Source organism: Pinus tabuliformis, chromosome 6 (genome assembly GCF_031772625.1).
Source record: "Pinus tabuliformis cultivar Carrire ecotype Pingquan chromosome 6, CPIR1, whole genome shotgun sequence".
NCBI lineage: Eukaryota > Viridiplantae > Streptophyta > Pinopsida > Pinales > Pinaceae > Pinus > Pinus tabuliformis.
The window spans coordinates 1,996,053,795-1,996,071,756 of NC_142292.1; the positions used below are offsets into that span (position 1 = coordinate 1,996,053,795).

The 17,962-nt window shown below is 37.6% G+C and overlaps 1 protein-coding gene across 1 annotated transcript in view; it reads right to left on the reverse strand.

Annotated features, from left to right (window-relative positions):
• The window catches only part of LOC149267246 (TLD-domain containing nucleolar protein), a 178,212-nt gene extending 175,329 nt beyond the window's left edge, over nt 1-2,883 (reverse strand). Inside the window, exon 1 of the mRNA XM_089432026.1 lies at nt 2,537-2,883. The gene's annotated coding sequence lies outside the window, so the exon portion shown is untranslated. The remainder of the gene's footprint in view (nt 1-2,536) is intronic.
• Nucleotides 2,884-17,962: the final 15,079 nt, after the last annotated feature.

Below are 17,962 nucleotides of genomic sequence, written 5' to 3' on the forward strand. Positions count from 1 at the left end.
TGACCTCAAATGAATAGTAAGACAGAAATGGCTAAGATTCCTATAATATAGGACCCTAACAAGATCCATTAATCACTCCTTAAATGATGCATACATGCCACTTGACTTTTCTAGTTGGGCCATTCCTTGAATAAGGAATCTAACCCTTTGACCATGTCATCTTTTCCTTGAAGAATGACTTTGATGCTTTACTGGGTGGAATATTCCTCAAGATATACCCTAACTCCTTCCTTGTATCATATATCAACACCACATGTTAACTCCAAAGCTACAGCATTCCTCTTTTCTTGTGCACTTGATCACTCATTATGCCATGGAAATTTACAGGAAATTCCTAAGAAGATGGACGCTCTCTACAAACCTTCAATGCTTTGAAAACCATAACAATAAGTCTACTAGATGATGAGTCACACCTTCAAATATGTAAAAATTTCTTCAGTGGGTGAGATGACCAGCAAGAGTTGACAAAGGCTTCCAAATATGTAGTTTTTGCCTTCAAAACCCTAAAGACACGCCAAAGGCACTTTCCAATGGAGAAATATGCATGCAAAATATGTAGAATGTGCATCGAAAGGTAAATGTTTGTGACATGTGCAACCCTACCTCCAAATATGTGAACTCGACAACAAAACATGCCTCAAATTACATAAATATCCCTCAATATCTGAAAGAAAAGGTAAACACATGGATCTTCATCACCACCACTCAAATGACTCATACCATGATCCAAAGATCATATATGTTGGTACAGCGCCACTAAAAAGAATGCCTTTGAACAAGCAAATTCAACTTGCATTTTCAGGTGCTAACAAGTTGTTGGAAATCTTCCATTGTTTGTAGCCAATCCCAAATATATTGAAAGGAAAGCCAAAAAAAATCCAAAGTACCAAGCATTCTAAGGCATTTAGATGGGCACCAAATTTTGCTATACTAGGAGGAGTAGGGTTAGTAGAAGATAGGATAGGCAATTTGAGAGAAGATTTGGCCATCCTAGTAGGGGGGATAGGATTCCATGTAAAAGGTACTGAGATGAAAGTTTGTATTTTGATGGCAATGAAAATATATCTTTTACACAGAGATTTATAAGTATTGAGCCAATAGCAGAAATGCTACAAACATGATAGGCACCAAATCATATTTACTTTTCCAGTAGAATTCAATTCTTATAAAAATCTCCTTAAGTGGGTGGGGATACCATGTAAAAGTGTAAAAGTGACTAAGATCGGGACTTGAACTTCAATAGCGATGAAGATAGATACTTTACGAAAAAAAGTGGCAATTTTATTTTCCCAGTGAAATTTTTCCATTGTCATGTCAGTCAGGAAATCATATATCTGACATTTTTTAGCATATTAACTGAGAAGAGTTCGGTGCTGCTAATGGCCTGAAATGCATATTTCTAAGAAGACAAAACACGAGTCAGAGCTTCTTTCCCTATCTAGTATCCAACAGGAACTGATTGAATTATAGCTGTTCAATGGTAGACTTGCAAGTTTGGTATGGCCTTCAACGATGTCATATAAAACATTACGTTCATGCGCGCCTTTATAGGGTGCAGTCTGTCTACTTATTTCTGTTCTAATACATGACATATACAAACTGCACTGGCATTCTACATTCTATATAGTATAACGTTCGGGCTGCTCTTAGCTCTGCACTTTGCATTATAGTTGTACTTCAAAATCATCACACTGATAGTTCGAAAGGCATCCAATTTTTATGTACATTCATAATTTTCATTCTCCATCCATTATATTCATGCTTTTGGTCATCTGTGAAAATAGAGACAATTTCTCCGCAAAACTTAGTTCGGTCAAATTCTGAATTTAAGAATAAATTCTCTTCATTTTGACAACGCGGATGGAGGCTGCACCACATACACAGAGATACTTCGGCTTAGTTGGCAAGTATAAAGGGTATCTATCTATTCTGCCAAATCCACCTAGGACTTGTACAGCCTCCCCCCTTTTTGACAGCTATTGAGTGGCGCGTGTGGACAGTTCAATACTGTCAATCTCACCAGTGGAAAAAGGGCCCTTGGTGTAATTTGTTCTATTCAATATCCATTTTGATTATTGTCCGCAAACTCTTGCATGTTGCGTTTCCAGTAACGAGAAAGATAACAGAGTGAGAAACGGTAGCCAGGGATCGCAGTGAACAACGTACAAAGAGAAACGAGTCTCCCCGTCAGGTCTCTGGTAACGTACATTACGGGCAGCCTAAACAAGTGAAAAGGGCATGAACGCTATCATGGGTAATTTCGGCCATCCAAACCCTAATGACCAAACGATAACATCTCTCGCCACTGACCTCTTTGAAAGGCTTCAAACCCTCATTTTGGTCATTCAAACCCTGAGGGCAGTAAAGGCTTCAATACAGAGCACGTTTTGTATACCCGTTGTCTTCATTGTAGACAATTCACGAATAATTCCTGAGAAGACCTAATTTCTATTCAATTTTCAATTTGATTGCTGTTCATTGCTCATTTTAAAGACTAGCGTGTTTCGAAATGATAATTTAGAGATGGAAGACTCACCTGGTTTTCCAAAGATTTGGCCGAGTCTCTGGAAAATAATATTCGGAAACCCTGATGTAAACCTGTTAATCAACGATTCGTCCCACTCAATCATCATCAACAACAACCATGCCAAAACCTGCAATTCATATGTTAATCGACGGCACTCTACGAACTTTCTTACTCTTCATTTTCACCATATTCGACGAAACAAAACAAAGCTTTGAACATGCTACGAATATGGATACACATTGTTGGCACTCCCGCGCTTTCATTTATTTTTCTCCGTGTTTGCACCACGGGAACCGGGTGAAATGGCGCTGTTGGCTATCTCAAATGGGTTCACTCTCCTCGCACGACTTTACTTTTTGCACTCCATTACTTTTCATAGTGAGTACGAAAGTCTATTAAACATGGTCATCAAGGATAAACAAATTGATAATTACAAAAAAGATTTGCAAGACAGGAAGAAATAAAGTGTATTATGAGAGACATCAACGACAATTTGGACGACATAGTGGTAAGGCTGAATCGGGTGGAAAGATATATTGTTTTAGACTCTCACATTGAATCCAAAGGTCTTGACGAAGAAGAAGCAGTTATCAGTGCAATCCCTATCAATTCCATCTTTGTGTTGAATCGGGTGGAAAGATATATTGTTTCAGACTCTAACATTGAATCCAAAGGTCCTGACAAAGAGGAAGCAGTGATTTCATCTTTGCTAACCCTGCTCTATTGGAGAATAATTCCCATGCAGCTGGCTCTCCAGGATCAATAGTCATTGTTTTTTACTAGTCTTCTTATATTTATGTTTTACTACCTATGTGTCTCTAGAATCTATGTTGTTACTGTTTGTTATACTTCCTAGTACTTATCTCAGCTCGTCTAGATAGTAAGTTTTTGTATAGGGGGAAGGTAGGAAGATGAACAGTTACAGTTACTCCCTATTTTTTGGGTCATATAAGTCTATAATGGCCCAAATTTTGGTTTCTATAACCAGGATTCCTGGTATGAATGTCACTCTCAGTGTCTTGAATGCTCGAAGTAGCAAATTTTCATGTAATCTCCTTGGTTCCGAATAGTAATACAAGTACTAATTTACAACAAACAAACAAACAAACAAAAATTATATGTTGATGTGGCTCATATCTTCAGGCGTTTGTATATGAAGGTATTTACGTGTACATAAATTTTCAATATATTTGATTTTAAAATGAGGGAAAGGTTAAGTAGGTGTAAATTTTATGAGAGGTGTTTCTAGGCTCACAATTCTAACAAAATCAATCATAAAAGATGTTTGTTTCCAACCAATTCCTTTCTTATGCATCCATTAGAATAAGGATTGTGTTATATTGGAGTTTATATGTTGTTGTGTGCCACATCTCTAAATCAATGTGGGATTAATTTTTTGTATAGAGATGTATTTATATTTTTAAAACAATTTCAATATGTAATGCACAAATTTTGGGCATATCTAACTTGAGGAAAGGGGGGAGGTAGAGCGACAAGCATATTCACACTACAACTCTAACAAGAGGTGTCACTATGTTTACAACTCTAATAGAATTAGAGGGTTATTAAAGCGGATAAGTTTCCACAGTTGTGCATAGTGTAATATTATTTTTGGTTCTGAATTGTGGGAACTTGCAAGAAATGTCCAACATGTCAAATGGTATTCGCGATACAACTCTAAAAAGAGGTGTCACTATGTTTATAACCCTGACAGAATTAGAGAATTATTAAAGCGGGTAAGTTTCTTAGGTGGTATTGACACTACAACTCTAACAAGAGGTGTCATTGTGTTTACAACCCTAACAGAATTAGAGAGTTATTAAAGTGGCTAAGTTTCCATAGCTGTGCATAATGTAATGTTATTTTTGGATATGAATTGTGAATTTGCAAGAAATATGCAACATGTCACGTGGTCACTCCACCCATCATTGGGGACTTAAGAGGTATTTATGTTTACAACCAATCAACAATTACGTTGCTAGGAGACACCACCTCCCTTGTGGCTACACTCATCAGTATAAGGATTGTGGTATATTGGATTTTATATGTTATTGTGGGCCACATCTCTCATCTAATGTGGGATTAATTTTTTTGTTCACGGAGATATTTATTTCATAAATATAATTCCATGACACATAATTTTTTAGCATATACAATTGGAGGAAGTGAAAGGCGAAGCAACATTATTCCCTTGTGGTTGTACCCATTAGTATAAGGATCATGGTATATTGGAGCTTATGTGTTATTGTGGGCAACATCTCTTGGGCAATGTAAGATTAATTCTAAAACACACAATTTTTTGGTATATCCAACTTGAGCAAGGGGGCAAGCTAAGCAACAAGCATATTCACATTGTAACTCTAACAAGATAAATCACAATGTTTGTGTAGAAATTCCCACAGTAGATCACCTGGTAATGCAATGTACTAAAGCAAAACACTTGATTTACTTCTACAAACAATTTAGCGGAAGCTTAATCGAACATGAGCAACATCAATAAGAACACATTTAACTGATAAGAAGGAACCAATCACACATAACACAGAAGAATTTACCCAGGGAAAGCCTTAGCCTAAAACCCCAACTCTATATTATCATACAAGTGGAAATATAGCCAGTATTACAAAAAGAATCAGCTCAAAAGCTATCTTGCTCTCTCTGTTATACCTCTGTTGCTCATAGACAATCAAAGGCCTCTATCTAACCTCTGATCTGCCCTCCAAGCCTCCTATTTCTTTGCGCAATTCTGATTGGGGTCCAGTGCAGCCACTTGTGTGAATTGGCCTCTTCACACACTCACTAACCTCTGATCCAACTACGCAGTCTTGAAAGAGATAAATCCTCATCATGGATGAGCTTCCTTTATAGGAAAAATATTCATCCAACTGATAGTACACTGTACCTTCTCTGATCTCAACTGGGTCTCTGTCTGAACTGACATGCATGAGTTATTCATGAGAGAATATTCAGTTATCTGAAGTGCAGCAGTTATATGCAAGCATGCATTAACTAACTGAACTTACTTAATTTAAACAAACTGTTTAAATCAGTCTAACTGGACTTGACTCAATTAACTGAGCCAACTAATTACTACTCAAATTAGAACTCATCCTTATCTCTTTAATTGATGGATAAATTCCCTAATTAATAGATAAATTGTTGCATGTCCTCACATAGACTTCATGTTTGATTTTCTCCAACTAATTAACTCATGGTGAATTAATTAATTTATTTTCAAATAGCTGTTAAGTTCAAATTCGAATTTTACTTCCTATTTTTAGTCCAAGGACTGACTAAAATAGGAATCCATCCTGAATTGCTAAAAATAGAATGTTATTTTTAGCACTTCCATTTTTCATTCCCTGTTGCTCAATCCAACACTGGTACCCAAACTACTATTTTTAGCAGTGCTATTTTTAGCACTTTTATTTTTAGCATTTCTTGTTACCATTTTCAACACTCCCTCTCAACAAGAAAGGCTTCCTCTCGAACTCGATCCTTTACCTTCGAAATGTTCTGCATGCAACACTTCTACCAAGTATGGTTACTCCAGCAACTCTCGGGAAAAAAAAAAAAAACAAACAAACAAACAAACAAAAAAAACAAAACAAAAAAAAAAAAACAAAACAAAACAAAACAAAAAAAAACAAAAACAAAAAAACAAAACAACTCCCAACTGACCTCTCTGTTGGGCTAGAAACATACTCTAATGTTGAAGCTCTACCTGTTGCTTACAAGTGCTCCCTCTCTGACCTCTGCGCTACTGCAACATCTCCATGCATCTCGCACCATTGCACACCTCTCTGTGCCATCATGCACTGGTGCAACACTCCTGTGCCTCTCGCATCACTGCAGCCTACTAGCTCTACACAGCCCTGGAACTCTTGCACTGTAGCTCTCTCTGCTGCTCCATCCGCATCTGTCTCTACCTAATTAATCAGTCCTGCTACTCCTCTTCGAGGCTCCCGTAGCAAAGTCGAATCAAAGAGGTTGGGTACCTCAAGGATCCTGCCCCTCCTCCTTAGGACGATCACTCCACATCACCCCACCTCCTACCTGGAGGTATGGCTGCATGTGATCCCTCTGCCCACCTAGCTCGAAGTTTCCCCCTACTGGAGGTCTCTGCATGAGTAGATGTCTCAACTCGTTCTCCACTCAGCTTCCCCTGTTGTGGTTGCTCCACAACCTCTTGAAGCTGCTGCACCAATCGTGGCTCCTCCACAATCGTCTGAGACTTATTTTGGCGTTGCATATTGAGAGGTAATATACTCTCCCTCTCAACCACCAAGTCTCCATCAGTTGCCTTGCTGCTCAAGGCTTTGCATGCATCTTGAACCTCAAGAGCATATAGGTTCTTGACCCATGAACCGATCTGTTTCACCTGTCTAGTGATGATGTGTTTAAGGAAAACCTTTCCCTTACTGAAGACTACATCATAGCCTCTATCTTCCAGCATCACGATCGACACCAAGTTTCTCTTCAGTCCTGGTACATACTTGACATCGGTCAAGGTAAGGCGAGCTCCATGCTCCCTCTGAAAAATAATCATGCCTACACCTGAGACACTATACTTTTCATCATTACCCATCGCTATGAGTATTTGGAGATCTTTCTCCTCCAAAGTACTGAACAAACTCTTGTCGTCGGTCATGTGGAAAGAAGCTCAACTGTCAAGAAACCAATCACTTCCCGCCATGGATGAAACCATGCATGTGAACAGTGTGAAATCCAACTCGAACTGTGAGGCCAATGCCTCACCTTCTGATCCTTCCACGGATCCCTTCTTAGATTTCCTCAGTGGACAATTTGTAGCAAAATGGCCCACCTCATGACAACAAAAGCATCACACTTTCGATTTGTCAAACTTCTTCCCACCATGAGAAGAACTAGATTCAGAATGAGAAACCTTCTCCTTCCCCTTCTTTGCCTTACTTGCTAAGGCACAATTTTCTTCATCCTCCGTGGATGAAGAACCATCTCTGGTGCTTCTTCTTATCTCCTCCTGCATCAAATCCGACCAAAGTCGTTCCCAATCTAGCAGTTTTTCTCTTCCATTAACCGAGTCCTAGTAGTTATGCTAGCTCTTAGGAAGACCAAGGAGTGCAAGACTCACCATGTCATCATCAGTTGTCGCGATCCCTACACTTCCAAGCTTATCCCTGCATGTGGTGAGCTTATTCAGATACATAGAGATCGTGTCACCCTTTTCACACTTGATCTTCGGAAGCTTGTCCTTCAATGCCAACTTCCTCTGATCACTACTATTCTGATATAGATCTTTCAATGTTTTCCACATTGAAAATGGAGTCTCCTTCCCATGGAGGCTTGAGACAATTGATCTCGAACTCCCTCCAGGAGGATTCTCCTTGCTCTAGCCACACACTTTTTCCATTCCGCTAGTTGAGTAGCATCAGTTGGCTTCTGGACTTCTTGATCAATGAAGTCCTTTAGACCGTTATCTTCTAATACTGCCTCCATGCGATCCTTCCAGGCTATATAATTCGAACTACCATCAAGGGCATATTCGAGTCTCAAACCACTAAATGCCATCGGTGAAATAGATGTTATAAGAACTCAATTCAATATTCAAAAACCATAAACTTCAACTTCTCCCTTCTTGTATACTGTTATTCCTTGATCACCTGTGCTATGATACCATGTAGAAATTTTTCTACAAAACCTCTCTCTGATACCATGTAGAAATTCCCACTGTAGATCACTTGGTAATGCAATGTACTAAAGCAAAACACTTGATCTACTTCTACAAACAATTTAGCGGAAGCTTAATCGAACATGAGCAACATCAATAAGAACACATATAACTGATAAGAAGGAATCAATCACACATAACACAGAAGAATTTACCTAGGGAAAGCCTCAGCCTAAAACCCTAACTCTATATTATCATACAAGTGGAAATATAGCCAGTATTACAAAAAGAATCAGCTCAAAAGCTATCCTACTCTCTCTGCAATACCTCTGTTGCTCATAGACAGTCAATGGCCTCTATCTAACCTCTGGTCTGCCCTCCAAGCCTACTATTTCTTTGCGCAATTCTAATTAGAGTCCAGTCCAGCCACTTGTGTGAATTGGCCTCTTCACACACTCACTAACCTTTGATCCAACTACGCAGTCCTAAAGGAGATAAATCCTCATCATGGATGAGCTTCCTTTATAGGAAAAATATTCATCCAACTGATAGTACACTGTGCCTTCTTTGATCTCAACTGGGTCTTTGTCTGAATTGACATGCATGAGTTATTCACGAGAGAATATTCAGTTATCTGAAGTGCAACAGTTATATGCAAGCATGCATTAACTAACTGAACTTACTTAATTTAAACAAACTATTTAAATCAATCTAACTGGACTTGACTCAGTTAATTGAGCCAACTAATTACTACTCGAATTAAAACTTATCCTTATCTCTTTAACTGATGGATAAATTCCTCAATTAATAGATAAATTGTTGCATGTCCTCACATAGACTTCATGTTTGATTTTCTCCAACTAATTAACTCATGGTGAATTAATTAATTTATTTTCAAACAAGTGCTAAGTTCAAATTCGAATTTTACTTCCTATTTTTAGTCCAGGGACTGACTAAAATAGGAATCCATCCTGAACTGCTAAAAATAGAATGTTATTTTTAGCACTTCCATTTTTCATTCCCTGTTGCTCAATCCAGCACTAGTACCCAAATTACTATTTTTAGCACTTCTATTTTTAGCATTTCTTGTTGCCATTTTCAACAGTTTGCAACTCTAACCAAAATTAAAGAGGTATTTATATTCGAAGCCAACTAATCATTATGTTAGGAGGAGGAACCTCTCCCTTGTGGTTGTACCCATTAGCATAAGGATCATGGTATATTGGAGTTTGTTATTTTTTTGTTAGCCATATCTCTCAACCAATGTGGAATTATAATTTTCTATGAAGATACATTTATGCTGTAAAAAAATCCGCAGTGCACAATTTGTGGGTGTATCTAACTTGAAAAAGGGAATAATACCAAGCAATAAGCATATTCACACTACAACCAATATGTTATTAGGAGGCACCACTCCCTTGTAGTTGCCACCATTAGTATAAGGAACATGGTGTATTGAAGCTTATATGTTGTCATGGGCCACATCTCTCAACCAATTCGTGATTAATTTTTTGTATAAAGGGACACTTATGTGATGGAAGTGGTTCCAAGGTGTAGATATTTTAGGGATATCTAACATAGTATTGGGCGTTTTTTAGAAAGGCATGTGAAAAGGGTAATAGGGAGGGTTGATTTTTTTTTTTTTTTTTTTTAACACAAAGGGAGTTGGTGGGGCGAGGGGGAGGTGAAAACTATCACAAATTATCAACTATTGTGTTGGTAGGAGGCATCAGTCTCTGTTGATGCCCTCGAAGGCGTAAGGATCATCGGTATATTGGAGCTTATGTGTTGTTGTGAGCCACATCCCTCAAACAATGTGGGATAAATTTTTAGCATAGAGAGGTATTTATATCATAAAAGCAACCCCAAGATGCATGGATTTTTAAAATATATTTTTTAGTAAAGGGTCTTTTTTAGGAAGGCATGTGAAAGGGGTACTAAGGAGTACTGTTAGTGAGAGATTTTTTTTTTTACTTTTTAAATGTTTGCGTAGGAGGAGGGGAGAAACCCGACTAACAAGCATTTCCACACTGCATCCAATCAACCATTATGTTAGTAGAAGGCACCACTCCCATGTGATTGGCCCCATTGACATCGAGATAATGATATATTGTAGTTTATATTTTGTTGTGAATGAAATCTCTCAACCAATCTTAAACTAATATTTGGTATGGAGGTATTTATGTCGTAAAAATAATTCCAAGACACATATATTTTAGGCATATTCAACTCAGTAATATGCATTTTTTTGGAAGGCACATGAAATGTAACCACCCCTCCCACATTTACCCAAATTCACAAGATCGCCAAGGTAAACATGAGATGAGTGTCACTATGACATGACCTGACCTCCTAGTTCCAGATAAGGAAGTGGGGCCTACAAACTAACCACAAATTGACATCCTATAGGGACTACAAATCACCCAGGAGCTTAACAACCACCCTAGGTGATCAATCCCTGAGTTGGAACCTTGTTTCACTAACCTGGACCCACAGTCACACCCTTGACACTACTCCCATGCAGTTATGAGGCTATAACCACAATCACAAGCGTGCCTCCATGCAGCTATGGTGTAAACTCTTTAGTTTTGAGCATGCAGTCCCGAGATTTGTGCCACCTCTTCAAGCCAACCTCCAGACCACTACCCAAAATTGCTTGAAACTTTCCAAAATGCAATCAAAGGTACTAACAGTGCTAGTCAATCAAAACTCAAGCAAAAACTTGACCCAAAGATGCCTAATCTATAAAAAATATTTCCATGGGATCCTCTATCCCCCATTATTACCAATTTGTTCATGGAGCATTTTGAAGCCAAAGCCATTCAGTCTTCACCTTTAAAACCTAAGCTTTGGAAGAGATATGTAGATGACACTTACGTCATTTGGCCTCATGGAAAAGAAAACCTAGACAAATTCCTAGAGCACCTCAACAATCAATCAAATTATATCAAGTTCACAATGGAAATATAAGAGAATGGTTGTCTTCCATTTCTCGACATCCTAATCAAGAGAAACCAAGATAGCTCAATATCTCACCAGGTCTATCGCAAGAAAACCCACACAGAACACTACGTACATGCCAACTCTCATCATCATCCTGCTCAGAAACTTAGGGTGCTCAACACTCTAGCTATTAGGGCCATTCGTATTTCGGATCATGATCATTTTGATCAAGAGAAGAACCACCTCTTAGATGTTTTTGTAAAGAATGGATATGGAAAACACCAAGGGATCAAAGCTTTCAAAAAAGCGGAAAATCCTAAAAAGAAACAACCATTGGATGACTGTGTAGGCAAAGTTCACCTTCCCTACATTCAAGGCACCACTGATAAGATTTCACACATTTTAAAAAAGAATAATATAAAAACCACCTTCAAACCCTTGAATACAATTAGCAAATGTCTGAAATCTGTAAAAGATCCCATTGATCCTAGGCACCACAAAGGGGTTTATTTGGTTCCATGTTCATGTGGAAAATCCTACATTGGTGAGACGGGTCGTTCGATATTAACTAGGATTCAAGAACATGCCGCTGACATCAAACATAACCGCTCCAAAACCTCAGCCTTGGCCAAGCACTCTAGTAAAACCAATCATCACATTTGCATTGAAAACTCCAGTGTTTTGGCCAAAATCGATCATTATCACCATAGAAAATTTAGAGAAGCTATAGAAATAGGAAAACACCCCAACAACCTCAACCGTGATGACGGTTGGAAAATTAGTGACAATTGGATTCCTACACTAACGGGGGATTCCACTGCCCCCTAGGTACCCATGCCCCCTTTATCTCTTAATAGTTCACTGATCTGAATTTGAAACTACTTGAAATTTGTTTGCAAGGTATTCAATTCAGAAATAAACATGTTTAAAAGACTTCCATGTCTTGCAGAAAGGAAACACATGAAATTTTCAGCTGTTTATGACCCATCTAAGCATAGCAGAATTATTTCCTTTTACTGTTTAACACATTAAAACGAATTTGTTCTGCAAAATAAACCAACCACAGATGCAAAAGAAGTTGATAAAGCAGTTCACCCCTCCTGGGCTACGTCTGTTGGGTCCAAAGCCCCCAAATGGGCTTGTCCTTGTTTTTATAAAATGCTCAAATTGAAAATACAGTTGAATAGAAGCATCTACAGGAGAAACAGATGGTAGAAATGGATTCAGAACACTTGAATCCTTCAGGATTGACTATTGGATCACCTCCAATGGATACCTGCAACCCTGTACAGTCTTCCCAATACTGGGCCCTGGTGGCTCCTAGAACTTCCACGGCTTCAAAACGTCTGCAAATGACCTCTGATGGCTGTAAGACCTGCACCAATGGCTTCAGAAGGTCGAAAATACCCAAAATAAAAAAAAAAATTCGTCCAAAACCGACTTTCCTAGCCAAAGTTATGGCCATTTACTCCCAACTGCCAGTTTGGCCTAACAAAACCCCAGTTAAATTTAGTGACGGCCAGTTAAGCCCGCCAAATATGGCGGGACCGCCAAATTTGGCGCTCCGCCAATTCCGCCGCCAACTGAACTGCAGTCAAATTAAATGTCTTCCTCGGATTGCGTGCTGACCGTTTGGGCTGGCGGTTAGCTTAAGCTCCTGGTTCCCCGGCGCTGGTCATATGGAGGGCGGGGCTGGCCCCCTTCATTTCCCGCCAGAACCAATTTTAAAATTTAAAACCAGTTTCCTCCGCCCATAAATCAAATGAGTGCTTGGTGGCGCGTTGGTAAACCGTTGAAGTGATAGAGCAAGGGTCGCGGGTTCAAACCTGGCCCATGCCATACTTTTATAAACCCAAACCATTAACGAGCTTTGCTGACGTCATCTGGGGCCACGTGGCGCCCTCCGGGCCTGCCACGTGGCGGCCTGTGATTGGCTGCTGAAAGGGAATATTCCAAGGAATATTCTGCGGAATATTCCTTTTTTAATTTTTTTTTTTTTTTTTTAATTCAAATTTTCTAATGTTTTGGGCAAAATATTCTTTTGGTCATATCTTCCTCGTACGGCGACCGTTTTTCGAACCGTTTGCGGCGCCGGAATCGGGAGGACGAGCACTTTCCAGTTGTTCAACTTTGAACCAGTTCTGAGCACTTTGAATTTTGAGCATTTTTACGACACTTAGGACATGAACACCTGATCATTCACCTATCCCTAAAATCATTAAAAACTAATAATCTAATTTAATTAGTTTTTCAAACCTAATTAACTGATTCAAGCTCTAAAAAACATTATTAATATAATAAACATTATAAATATTTAACCAGAAACCTTTATTTAACATCAATAATTCAACTAATTAATTATTATTGAAACTTTTAGTTAAACATTATAATATTTGAAATATTAATCACAACAAATAATGTTTGAATAAATAACATTAAATAATAATATATATATATATATATAAATAAATTTATTAAAATTACATTCAAATAATTTTAATTTATATAAACTTTAGTTTCCCTAAAAAAAAAATTAATAATAATAATAAAGTAAAATAAATTTATTTCTGAGCATTAGCAAACCTGTTGGCTCCATTCATTATCTTCCCTACCCTATCCTCTATTTATTGGTCCATTATTCACTGACTTTTTCACACATCTGATCCTAATGATGAACCACAGAGGTTGGTTCGAAACGTCGATACATTAAAATCATGAATGCGATGACTCCGGAAAATAACACTACACAAAAAATATTTCGTCAAACATACGACAAACATGTAAGCTACAGGTCATGAATGCATATTTGATCATAAACTAAGAGTCTTCATCTGAGAATCATTGAGAAGGCTCTAAACCTTCTCTAGCTAGGTACAACACCTTCTCTAAACCTTCACCGAGACAGTGATTCTACCTCTATGGTATGACATCACTAACACCAACCAGATTGGTCTCTACCCAAGCTATCCAGGTCTCTAGGAACTAGTAACTCAACCCATAGCCCTCCAAGGCTCCAGAGCGTTTGTCCAACCCAATTCCAGGGACAAGTAACTTAACCCACCAAGAGCTCCAGAGCATTTGTCCAACTCGACTCTAGGGACTAGTAACAACCCACAAAGGGCTTCAGAGTGTTTGTCCCAACCTAGGCTCTAGGACTAGTAACTCAATCCAAGTTGTTCCAGGGCTTCCAGATTGTTTGTTCCAACCCACATCCATAAGGAACCTAAGCGCCAAAAAAAAAAAAAAAAACAAACAAACAAACAACAAAAACAAAAAAACAAACAAACAAACAAACAAAAACAAAAAACAAAAACAAAAACAAAAAGACAAACAAATAAAAAAACAAACAAACAAAAAATAAACAAACAAACAAAACCATGGATATCTAGGAAACGGCAAGGCAAGGCTAAAACCATTGTCACTCTAGACAAATCTCCATGCCAATGATAGCACATAACCAGAAAATCACATGCATATACCATGCTTGTAGAAATTAACAAGGAAATCACACATGCAACATGTTACTTGCAAAGCAATCTAACTGTAGCTATTGATCCAACTGCTTCCTTACACTTTCTTGCTTTCCTTTGCCTCTTTCTCCAAATCTAAATTTTATGCCAAAGTGCTCCAAGAATGCTCTAAGTGTGTAAGAGCATGATAGAATGAGATAATGAAATGAGAGCTCTAAAACTAAACTGACAAAAGTTAAACTAGCCAAAAGTTGTGAATTGATCCTCATAATCCTTTTTATCATTGAGGCCTCTATTTTCTTCATTTTTCCTCTAATTTCTCTTGCATGAAAATTTGTGTCTCTTCACCTTCCTTTTCTTCTATTTTCCTTTATTTCCATAAATAAAATGCCAATTATTGCCTCTTTGCATTTGCCAATGTCTTTGCCAATTTCCTTAGCCATAAATAAACCAAAAGTAATCCCCATGTGGATGTCTACCCACCATTCAACTTGCAATATGTGTCCGATGACCTTGGTCTTATATTTTTTTACATGGAAAATCAACGAGGAGTTGTTACATGAAAGGGGCACTAAGGAGTATTGCATGAAAGGCACAAGAGAGGAAACATGTAAACTCATCTTAACCCCATAGTTTATAAGTAATGAGAGTATTTTTAAATCTGTCCTACTAACATTATCGTATGTAAAATAAATATGTGTGCTTGTGTATATGTTACAATAAATAATGGAAAAGGTATAAATAATAAATTGAACATATTTTGTGTTTGGGCTCTTATAATAGTTTCTATAACTTTTAAATCTCATCTTTGTTTATATTATATTCCACATTGGTTGTGAACTCTAAGCCATAACAAGGATTAGATCTTTCGAACCCTATTCTTGAATTTGATCTCTTATGTTCAAACAACCTTTAATAAGGTTCAATTATGGTTCTAAAATATATATGGGGAGTAGAAGGAACCCTTCACTTCAAAGGAGGGATTTTATCTTTTAGATGGTATCCTTGAATTCAACCTCTTAGATTTTAAAACTCTTCAATTACGGTTCAATTACAGTTCAAAAATAAAGATGGTGGGTAAGCTTTAGAATCAAACAATCAACATTATTCCAAGATGAAAAACATGATAACTCTTCAATGAGGTTCAAAATGGTTTTAATCTAGAGATGCGGGGTAGGAGCTTAGAATCATGCAAGTGTGACACTTAAATTACAATTATATGTTACGAATGTACTACACATATATCAAATTCTTTAGCACATGCTTAGAAACTCTTTCAATTATTTGTTAAAGATGCCCAACATAATGTACATCATACAATCAAAATACATTAAAACTATTCCAATAAGCCACACATGTCTTATGTGAGTTTTAGGATGCCAAAATGACACATTTCAATATTTATTCTCATATAATCATCATGCAACAACCCCAAGGGTTAGCTCAAGTGGTCTAGAGCTAGACGAGAAGTTCTATGACATTGTTGCTAATTGTTGTTGATCATGGGGTCTTTGATTCCCTTAGAGCAAGGCTTCATAATCAAGGTTGACAGTTCACCCAATTTACCATTCATGAAATGTGAGTAAGTACTTTGATGTTTCTTGTACTTTCGTTCCAAGTATTAAGAAAAAAATCATCATGCAACAAACCAAACATTATGTTAGTCGGAGGGCCAATACCTTTGTGGACAATCCCATTAGCACAAGCATTGTGGTAATTTGAGACTTATATGACATGTTTGGATCAATGGAAAAGTTTTTTTGTCTATTGTTTTTATAATGTACACCATGATGGACATCGTTGACAAATAATTGAAATGGTTTCTAAGTATATGTTAATGAATTTGATATATGTGTTAACCATCCATAATATATAATTATAATTTAATTTTCGCCCCTACATGATTATGAGCTCCTAGTATTAAACCCCCACAACTTCATTTTAAAAGTAGTATTAAACCTCATTGAAGAGTCATCATGTTTTGCACACATTTTGCATCTTGCAATAGTGTTGCTTGTGTGATTTTGAAGTCTTACTCAATGCCACTATTTTTGAACCATAATCGAACATCATTGAAGAGTCACTGTGTTTGACATCTTGGAATAGTGTTACTTGCACGATTTTAATCTCTTACTCGAAGTCTCCATGTTTGGACCATAATTGAACCTTATTGAAGAGTTTTTGAATCGAAGAGATTGAATTCAAGGATATTGTCCAAAAGATCCAATCCTTCCATTGAAGTGAAGGGTTGCTTATACTCCACATTACTATTTTTTTAGCCATAATTGTTATGAAACCATCTCACAAAAAGATAGAAAAGATAGATCAAAGACTTAGAAATTAGCCTCTTCGAGGGGGCAACCTCCTTTACATTACACAAATGAACAATTCTTGGACCATACAAATGAAAAGACCTCCTTTCTATATATAGGAGTCTAAGGGGTCCCAATACAATCAGAGCCTACATAACAATAATATTGTAGGGGCACAACAATAACAATAGTGGGCTTCTATGGGGCATAATAATAACAACATGGGGACTATATGGGCACAATAATACAATAAGGGGGTTGCACTAATAACAATAAGGGGTTACACTAATAGTATAGGAACCTAATATACCCCTCTCCTTCAAAAAGTGTTGTCCTCAACGCTTGAGTAGTTCTAGATGCTTTTGTATAAAATTTTCGTCCTCCCATGTGGAATCTTCAGCAGGTAAGTTCTTCCACTCGATGAGATACTCTGAAATTGATCGATTTCGTAGTTGTCGGGTTCTGGTTGCCGTGATTGCTTCAGGTTCTGTTATGATTTTTCCTTCCTTGTCAAGTTCTGACAATATTGTTTGAACATGGAGCTTGTCACCTACAACCTTCTTTAAGCATGAAACATGGAAAACTGGGGGCACTCGAGAAGATGCAAGAAGCTCCAATTTGTATGCCATAGTACCAATCTTTTGGTAGCACCTTGTAAGGACCATAGTACTTTGGTGATAATTTATTATCCTTCTTAGCTTGCTCGAGGGACATTTTGTTTGTATGGTTGTATTCATAAAAATACCCAATCACCTATATGAAAACTTCTTTCGTTGTGATGTTGATCTGCCCGTTCTTTCATTCGACTATGCGCGAAAGTGAGGTTATCCTTTTTCTTCTTGATATGTCCTCCTATCTTGACAGTTTGAGGAGTGGTAATTCCTGCCAATGCATTACAAGATATGGTTGGATTCATTTCTTCTTTCTCTGGGGTTGGTTCCTAGTGTATATCCTTTTCTTTTGACGTTTCTTGATCCTTTTCTTCCTCCTCTTCACAATCAATGTAAAATAATTTCTTCTAAACACACTTATGACCTTTAGTGTATTTGCTATCACAACT